Source organism: Lolium rigidum, chromosome 6, assembly GCF_022539505.1.
Source record: "Lolium rigidum isolate FL_2022 chromosome 6, APGP_CSIRO_Lrig_0.1, whole genome shotgun sequence".
Lineage (NCBI taxonomy): Eukaryota > Viridiplantae > Streptophyta > Magnoliopsida > Poales > Poaceae > Lolium > Lolium rigidum.
Window position 1 is genome coordinate 226,327,031 of NC_061513.1, and position 10,164 is coordinate 226,337,194.

Sequence of the window (10,164 nt, forward strand, 5' to 3'; positions counted from 1 at the left end):
GGCCTTCCTGCCATGCTTTACAAAAATGATTGCTTGAATCATCAGATGCAGAAGGGCTTTCTTCAGATCAACACTTGTGCGATGTTTCAGCATTGGCTCATAGAGTGTTATAGCATTGCTCACTTCTCCAAAGGGACATGACCCGAAACAACTGCTAATATAACCAAATCAGTGTTCTTTCAAGTTTTGTCATGGAGAAGCAATTTAATAATTGAGCAAAACACTATGTAGATCACATTTTGTAGCCCCAATCAACATATACCCGTTCAATCTAGGCCAAGTCATCATCATTTTACCAAAAATTATAACTAAGAAAATAGAGAGGTAAATGGGGATCTCGGAAACGTCAGCCGGTCCTGACACTTTACATGTAAAAGAAACGTCCATCATTACCCAGTATGATGGAACCGTTACACTGTCCGAATCGCACGATATGCTGAAAGTGTTACACAGTCTGATTCACACGACTCAGTGGTGAAGCCAGGAATTAGGGACCGGTTATTCATTGTAAACAAAAATCTCGAAGCAATATGAGAACAAAAATGACCACCATATACACGACATATGGCCATAATAATTTCAGTTAGACTATAAAAAATTTCAATCAAGTAACAGTACATAATAGTTAAGACCATGGGCTAGATGTTTACAGCTTACAAACTTGCAAATTTACAAACAGCTAATATGGTACTGCAGTACTGCTAAGTGCTAATCTGATATTTACAACTTACAAACTTGCAAACAGCTAATATGGTACTGCTGTATCGCTAAGTGCTGATCTGATGCGGGTATGCAAATAAAAAAATCTGAAGGAAAATGGGGAATAGGGGATCAGGGGAATAGGTCACCTGGCGACTGGCGTCCTAGGTCCTGCTGTCCTGGCCGTTGATGATGCTCCTTCGCGGTCCCTGCAGGCTGCAAGTTGCAGCCTTCTTTGCTGTCGCTCGCCGGTGCTCCGCAACTTCCCGCCGGCCGCCGCTTGCATGCTCTGCTTCTCGTCGGGTCGCCTTGCGTAGGGTTGCCGCCACCCGCCTGTGCGCTGTGCGTCTGTTCTTGTCTCCATGCGAATCTACGAGACAGCCAGAGCGATGCTTTCGTGGCTACAGAATTGGGTTGTATTACTTGGCGAGTAAAATACATGGTACATTATGGAACTTGTCTGTATAAATCAGTTTAATCACTGTATTAAAAAAAAATTAATTTACAGTCATGGAATATGCGTTGTCCGCTCGCGTACGGTCACTGGCTACGATACATGTACGTATATGCAAACGTGGCACGGTGTTGACATGTGGGGTGAATAGGTGCTAACCAATTTTTAGTTTTTTTTCGATTTAGGCTTGACACAAAGTTAATTCTCTAGATATACAACTACGTGAATTTACCTATATGACAAGATAAGCAACTAAGCGAGATATAGTGTGGCACCCCCGGGATCAGGGTTAGACAGATACCAGATCTTCGTCTGACATAAGCCTAACCTAGAGCTCGAGAGACTACAGTGAGAGAATCGATAACACAACAGTGACTCTACGACTCAAAAAGTAATACAAGCTCATAACTGAGCGAAGAACCAAAGTATTACAAGCAGAGGTCACTGACCTGGCAAACATCAATCAACGGAAGCGAAGTTATGCTATTAGACATAGCAAGATATCAAAAAGGCCTAAGAGGCCAGGAGCATAACGGCGACGTCCCAGCCCATAGATTCCAGGCTGCCACCTGGGAACCCCAAGCTACTCGTCGATGTCGACCTAGAAACCACCATCTGTTGGAGCGACTTCTTCTGAAACAAAAGCATGCAAAGCTGAGTACAGGGACTCAGCAAGACTTAGTACAACCTTTTAGCAAAGCGGGTATGCGGGCTTTCTGTGGAGCTTCTTTTGCGTAAAGTCAGTTTTCCTTTGTAAGACAAGAGAGAGGAGAAGCTCGACTACTCAGAACCTTTAAAAGGGGATAAGAGAGCGACATCTCTAACTCTATTGATCATCATATTGTATCCACCAATCTTCATCATCTCGAACCACTATCCTCGGATTACCCCCTCAACACCCGGAGAAGGTATCCGTAAACACACATTGGTTGCCAAGTTTTACGATCAAGTTCAAGTTGTCTATGATCACAGAATCCATTCCCAAGTCGTCCGTAACCGTGGACACGGCTTTTCGAAAAGATTTAACCCTGCAGGGGTGCACAACTTTACCCACACGTGCCAACCGATTCTTAGTGCCAGTACATTAGCTCTCTTCCTTGGAAAGCCGGCAGAGAGTGGTTGACCACGACCTTTACCTTGTTGTCACCGAGACCATGAGTCACGCGCTAAGGATTGTTCCGCCGTAACGGGTCAAGTCCCGAAGTCGGTCCTTAACGATGTGAGGCGAGGTGGGTTTCCCCAGAGGCCGCAACTGTTGGAGATATGCCCAAGAGGCAATAATAAAAGTGGTTATTATATATCTTTATGTTTATGATAAATGTTTATATACCATGCTATAATTGTATTAACCGAAACATTGATACATGTGTGATATGTAAACAACAAAGAGTCCCTAGTATGCCTCTTAACTAGCTTGTTGATTAATGGATGATTAGTTTCATAATCATGAACATTGGATGTTATTAATAACAAGGTTATATCATTATATGAATGATGTAAATGGACACACCCAATTAAGCGTAGCATAAGATCTCGTCATTAAGTTATTTGCTATAAGCTTTCAATACATAGTTACCTAGTCCTTATGACCATGAGATCATGTAAATCACTTATACCGGAAAGGTACTTTGATTACACCAAACGCCACTGCGTAAATGGGTGGTTATAAAGGTGGGATTAAGTATCCGGAAAGTATGAGTTGAGGCATATGGATCAACAGTGGGATTTGTCCATCCCGATGACGGATAGATATACTCTGGGCCCTCTCGGTGGAATGTCGTCTAATGTCTTGCAAGCATATGAATAAGTTCATAAGAGACCACATACCACGGTACGAGTAAAGAGTACTTGTCGGGAGACGAGGTTGAACAAGGTATAGTGTGATACCGAAGATCCAACCCTCGGACAAGTAAAATATCGCGAGACAAAGGGAATTGGTATTGTATGTGAATGGTTCATTCGATCACTAAAGTCATCGTTGAATATGTGGGAGCCATTATGGATCTCCAGATCCCGCTATTGGTTATTGGTCGGAGTGAGTACTCAACCATGTCCGCATAGTTCACGAACCGTAGGGTGACACACTTAAAGTTGGATGTTGAAATGGTAGTACTTGAATATGGAATGGAGTTCGAATATTTGTTCGGAGTCCCGGATGAGATCCCGGACATCACGAGGAGTTCCGGAATGGTCCGGAGAATAAGATTCATATATAGGACGTCATTTTATGTGAATTAAAATGTCGCGGAAGGTTCTATGGAAGGTTCTAGAAGGTTCTAGAAAAGTCCGGAAGAAACCACCAAGGAAGGTGGAGTCCACATGGGACTCCACCTCCATGGCCGGCCAACCCTAGTGGGGGAGGAGTCCCAAGTGGACTCCCCCTTAAGGGGCCGGCCACCCCCCCATATGGGAGGTGGAACTCCCACCTTTGGTGGGAGTCCTAGCTTGGCTAGGTTTCCCTTCCCTTTGGAAGGTTTTTGGTTCGGGTCTTATTCGAAGACTTGGACACCAACTCTTGGGGATCCACCTATATAATGAGGGGCCAAGGGAGGGGGCCGGCCACCCCAAGACCACAAGCTGGCCGCCCCCTTGAAGTGGCCGGCCACCCCTCCCAAACCCTAGCCGCCCCTTCTCCTCCATATCTTCCGCGTAGCTTTAGCGAAGCTCCGCCGGAGTTCTCCACCACCACCGACACCACGCCGTCGTGCTCGTCGGATTCAAGAGGAGCTACTACTTCCGCTGCCCGCTGGAACGGGAGGTGGACGTCGTCTTCATCAACAACCGAACGTGTGACCGAGTACGGAGGTGCTGCCCGTTCGTGGCGCCGAACCGATCGTGATCAAGATCTTCTACGCGCTTTTGCAAGCGGCAAGTGAACGTCTACCGCAGCAACAAGAGCCTCATCTTGTAGGCTTTGGAATCTCTTCAAGGGTGAGACTCGATACCCCCTCGTTGCTACCGTCTTCTAGATTGCATCTTGGCTTGGATTGCGTGTTTGCGGTAGGAAAATTTTTGTTTTCTATGCAACGTTATCCTACAAGTGGTATCGGAGCCGTGTCTATGCATAGATGGTTGCACGAGTAGACCACAATGGTTTTGTGGGCGTTGATGCTCTTGTTATCTTTAGTTGAGTACTTTGCATCTTTATGGCATAGTGGGATGAAGCGGCTCGGACTAACTTTACATGACCGCGTTCATGAGACTTGTTCCTCGTTCGACATGCAACTTGTATTGCATAAGAGGATTTGCGGGTGTCTGGTCTCTCCTACTATAGTAAAGATTCAATTTACTCTTCTATTGACAACATTAGTATCAACGTTGTGGTTCATGTTCGTAGGTAGATTAGATCTATATCGAAAACCCTAAACCACGTAAAATATGCAAACCAAATTAGAGAGCGTCTAACTTGTTTTTGCAGTGGTTTGGTGATGTGATATGGCCATAATGTGATGATGAATATGTATGAGATGATCATTATTGTATTGTGGCAACCGGCAGGAGCCTTATGGTTGTCTTTATATTTCATGTTGAGTAGTATTTCAAAGTAGTTGTAATAGTTGCTACATGGAGGACAATCATGGAGACGGCGCCATTGACCTTGACGCTACGCCGACGATGATGGAGATCATGCCCGAAGATGATGGAGATCATGTCCGTGCTTTGGAGATGAAGATCAAAGGCGCAAAGACAAAAGGGCCATATCATATCACATATGAACTGCATGTGATGTTAATCCTTTTATGCATCTTATTTTGCTTAGATCGCGACGGTAGCATTATAAGATGATCCCTCACTAAAATCTCAAGATAATAAAGTGTTCATCCTTAGTAGCACCGTTATCAAGTCTTGTCGTTTCGAAGCATCTCGTGATGATCGGGTGTGATAGATTCAATAAGTACATACAACGGGTGCAAGACAGTTTTGCACATGCGGATACTAAGGTGGCCTTGACGAGCCTAGCATGTACAGTCATGGTCTCGGAACACATGATACCGAAAGGTAGAGCATGAATCATATGATTGATATGATGAACACTTTGAGTGTTCGCCATTGAAATCACACCTTTTCTCGTGATGATCGGGTTTAGGTGCGGTAGATTTGGTTCGTGTGATCACTAAGACAATGCGAGGGATATTGTTTTGAGTGGGAGTTCACCTAGATTTTTAATTATGTTGAATTAAAATTTGAACTCATTTTGTCATAAACTTAGTCTAAACTATTGCAAATATATGTTGTAGAGATGGCGTCCCCAATCAATTTTAACCAGTTCCTAGAGAAAGAAAAGCTTAAGAGCAACGGTAGCAACTTCACCGACCGGTTCCGTCATGTGAGGATCTTCCTCTCCGGCGGAAATCTGCAATATGTGCTTGATGCACCGCTAGGTGACCCTCCTGCAGAAACTGAAACCGATGAAGTAAAAGCTGTTTACGAGACTCGGAAAACTCGGTACTCTCAAGTTCAGTGTGCCATCCTGTGCAGTCCGGAATCCGATCTTCAAAAACGTTTTGAGCACCACGATCCTCATGAGTTGATGAATGAGCTGAAGGCTATTTTTGAGACTCATGCGGCCGTGGAATGCTATGAAGCATCGAAACATTTCTTCAGCTGTATGATGGAAGAAGGCATCTCCATTAGTGAGCACATGCTCGCCATGACCGGGCATGCGAAGAAACTCAGTGACTTGGGAATAGTGATTCCTAACGGATCGGGGATTAATCGTGTCCTTCAATCACTGCCACCAAGTTACAAGAACTTTGTGATGAACTACAATATGCAGAACATGAACAAGGAGTTACCTCGAACTCTTTGGCATGCTAAAAGCTGCTGAGATTGAGATCAAGAAAGAGCACCAAGTGTTGATGGTCAACAAGACCACCGGTTTCAAGAAACAGAGGCAAGTCTAAGGGAAAATTCAAGAAGGGTGGCAAGAAAGCTGCCACGCCTCCTATGAAACCTAAGAACGGCCCTAAGCCCGATGCTCGAGTGCTATTACCGCAAGGAGAAGGGACACCTGGAAGCGTAATTGCTCCAAGTATTTGGCAGATCCGAAGAGCGGCCTTGTCAAGAAGAAGAAAGAAGGTATATCCGATATACATGTTATAGATGTTCATTTCACCGGTTCTCGTTCTAGTACTCGGGTATTTGATACTGGTTCGGTTGCTCATATTTGTAACTCGAAACAGGAACTAAAGAATAAACGACAACTGTTGAAAGATGAAGTGACGATGCGCGTTGGAAACGGATCCAAGGTCAATGTGATCGCAGTCGGCACACTTCCTCTACATCTACCTTCGGGATTAGTTTTAAGCCTAAATAATTGTTATTATGTACCTGCGTTGAGCATGAACATTATATCCGGATCTTGTTTAATGCAAGACGGTTATTCATTCAAGTCTGAGAATAATGGTTGTTCTATTTTTATGAATAATATCTTTTATGGTCGAGCACCTGAAAAGAATGGCTTATTTCTATTAGATCTCGATAGTAGTGATACGCATATACATAACATTGATGCTAAGCGAATTAAATTGAATGATAATTCTACTTATATGTGGCACTGTCGTCTTGGTCATATTGGAGTGAAACGCATGAAGAAACTCCATACTGATGGATTACTTGAATCACTTGACTTTGACTCACTTGATAGATGCGAAGCATGTCTGATGGAAAAATGACTAAGACTCCATTTTCTGGTATGATGGAGCGAGCTAATGAATTATTGGAAATCATACATACCGATGTGTGCGGACCAATGAGCGTAGCATCACGCGGTGGTTATCGTTATGTTCTAACCTTCACAGATGATCTGAGTAGATATGGGTATATCTATTTCATGAAACATAAATCCGAAACTTTCGAGAAGTTTAAGGAATTCCAAAGTGAAGTAGAAAATCAACGTAACAAGAAGATCAAATTTCTACGATCTGATCGTGGAGGTGAATATCTGAGTTATGAGTTTGGCATGCATTTAAAGAAATGCGGAATACTTTCACAATTGACACCGCCGGGAACACCACAACGAAACGGTGTGTCCGAACGTCGTAATCGAACTCTCTTAGATATGGTTCGTTCTATGATGTCTCTTACTGATTTGCCGTTATCATTTTGGAGTTATGCATTAGAGACATCCGCATTCACTTTAAATAGAGCACCATCAAAATCCGTAGAAACGACACCGTATGAATTATGGTTTAATAAGAAACCTAAGCTGTCGTTCCTTAAAGTTTGGGGTTGCGAAGCCTATGTAAAAAAGTTACAACCGGACAAGCTAGAACCCAAAGCGGAGAAATGCGTCTTCATAGGATACCCTAAGGAAACTATAGGGTATACTTTCTATCACAGATCCGAAGGCAAAATCTTTGTTGCTAAGAACGGAACCTTTCTTGAGAAAGAATTTCTCACTAAAGAAGTGATTGGAAGAAAAGTAGAACTCGATGAGATTAATGAATCTATACTCGTTGATCGCAGTAGCGCAAGCATCGGAAGTTGTACCTGTACCGTCTACACCGGCAACAGAGGAAGCTAATGATAATGATCATGAAACTTCGAACGAGGAAACTATCGAACCTCGCGGATCGACAAGGGAACGTGCCACTCCTGATTGGTATGATCCTTGTCTAAATGTCATGATTGTGGATAACAATGATGAGGACCCCGCGACGTATGAATAAGCGATGATGAGCCCAGATTCCAACAAATGGCAAGAAGCCATGAAATCCGAAATGGGATCCATGTATGATAACAAAGTATGGACTTTGGTAGACTTACCTGATAGCCGAAAGGCCGTCGAGAATAAATGGATCTTCAAGAGAAAAACAGATGCTGATGGTAATATTACTGTCTATAAAGCTCGACTTGTCGCAAAGGGTTTCCGACAAATTCAAGGAGTTGACTACGATGAGACTTTCTCACCCGTAGCGAAGCTAAAATCTGTGAGGATTTTGTTAGCAATAGCTGCATTTTTCGATTATGAGATTTGGCGAGATGGATGTCAAAACGGCGTTCCTTAATGGAGACATTGAGGAAGAGTTGTATATGGTACAACCCAAAGGTTTTGTCGATCCTAAAAATGCCGACAAAGTATGCAAACTTCAGCGTTCAATCTATGGACTAAAGCAAGCATCAAGAAGTTGGAACCGACGCTTTGATAAGGTGATCAAAGACTTCGGTTTTATACGAGTGTCATGGAGAGGCTCGTATTTACAAGAAAGTGAGTGGGAGCTCGTAGCATTCCCGATATTATATGTAGATGACATATTATTGATTGGGAATGATATAGAACTATTAACCAGATGTAAAAGGTTATTTGAATAACAGCTTTTCAATGAAAGACCTTGGTGAAGCATCGTATATATTAGGCATCAAGATTTATAGAGATAGATCAAGACACCTAATAGGGCTATCACAGTAGTACATACCTGGACAAGATTCTAAAGAAGTTTAGAATGGACGAAAGTAAGAAAGGGTTTTTACCTATGTTACCGAGGCAAGGTCTTGAGTAAGACTCAAGGACCGGCTACGGCAGAAGAAAGAGAAAGGATGAATCGGATCCCCTATGCTTCGGCAGATGAGGCTCTATTATGTATGCCATGCTATGTACAAGACCGGATATAGCGCATGCCGTTAGTTTGACTAGCGAGATATCAAAGTGATCCAGGAATGGAACACTGGACAGCGGTCAAGAATATCCTGAAGTACTTGAAAAGAACTAAGGATATGTTTCTTTGTTATGGAGGTGACCAAGAGCTCGTTGTAACAAGTTACACCGATGCAAGTTGGAACACTGATCCCGATGACTCTAAGTCACGGTCGGGGTACGTGTTTATATTGAATGGTGCTGCAGTAAGCCGGGCAAGCTCGAAGCAGTGCACGGTGGCGAAGTCTTCAACAGAATCGGAGTACATAGCGGCTTCAGAGGCTTCATCAGAAGCGGTATGGATGAAGAGGTTCATTGTAGAGCTCGGTGTGGTTCCTAGTGCATTGGACCCATTAGTCATATACTGTGACAACATGGGTGCCATCGCCAATGCACAAGAACCAAGGTCACACAAGAGGCTGAAGCATATCAAGCTGCGTTACCACTCGATTCGCGAGTAGGCCTGGAAATAAAACTCGAAACTCGTGAGCTAAACGAGTAACTCGTGACTCGACTCGCCTCAACTCGAACTCGGTGTATAACGAGCCAAGCCGAGTTTCATATTTTATCGTTAAACGAGTTCAAGCTAAACGAGCCGAGTTCATCGAACTCGTGAGTAGCTCGTTTAGCTCGATAAAAATGAAGTCGGCATAAGCCCACTAAAATGCGCATGTATATTTGTGGTTTCTCAACTTGGCAATCTTATGCCGATGATATATTGATCGTTGTAGTTTATATTTTTGTGGTACCATAGTCCTAATGCTTGTTGTTCATATTTTATGCTCAAATATTCGGGGAAAATGCATTGTACATTTTACATGTTCTATTTGACAGTTTTAAACGAGCTACTCGTGAGTTACTCGCGAGCTTTGCGAGTCGAGCCGAGTTTCAAATCCGGACTCGATTGTTAAACGAGTCGAGTCGAGCTAACTCGATTGTTGACCGAGCTTTAGCGAGTCAAGCCGAGCTGGCTCGGCTCGGCTCGAATTCCAGCCCTATTCGCGAGTACATCGAAGATGGAGAAGTAAAGATTTGCAAAGTACACACTGATCTGAATGTAGCAGATCCGTTGACTAAAGCTCTCCCTAGGGCAAAGCATGACCAACACCAGAATGCCATGGGTGTTAGGTTCCTTACAATGTAATCTAGATTATTGACTCTAGTGCAAATGGGAGATTGTTGGAGATATGCCCAAGAGGCAATAATAAAAGTGGTTATTATATATCTTTATGTTTATGATAAATGTTTATATACCATGCTATAATTGTATTAACCCAAACATTGATACATGTGTGATATGTAAACAACAAAGAGTCCCTAGTATGCCTCTTAACTAGCTTGTTGATTAATGGATGATTAGTTTCATAATCATGAA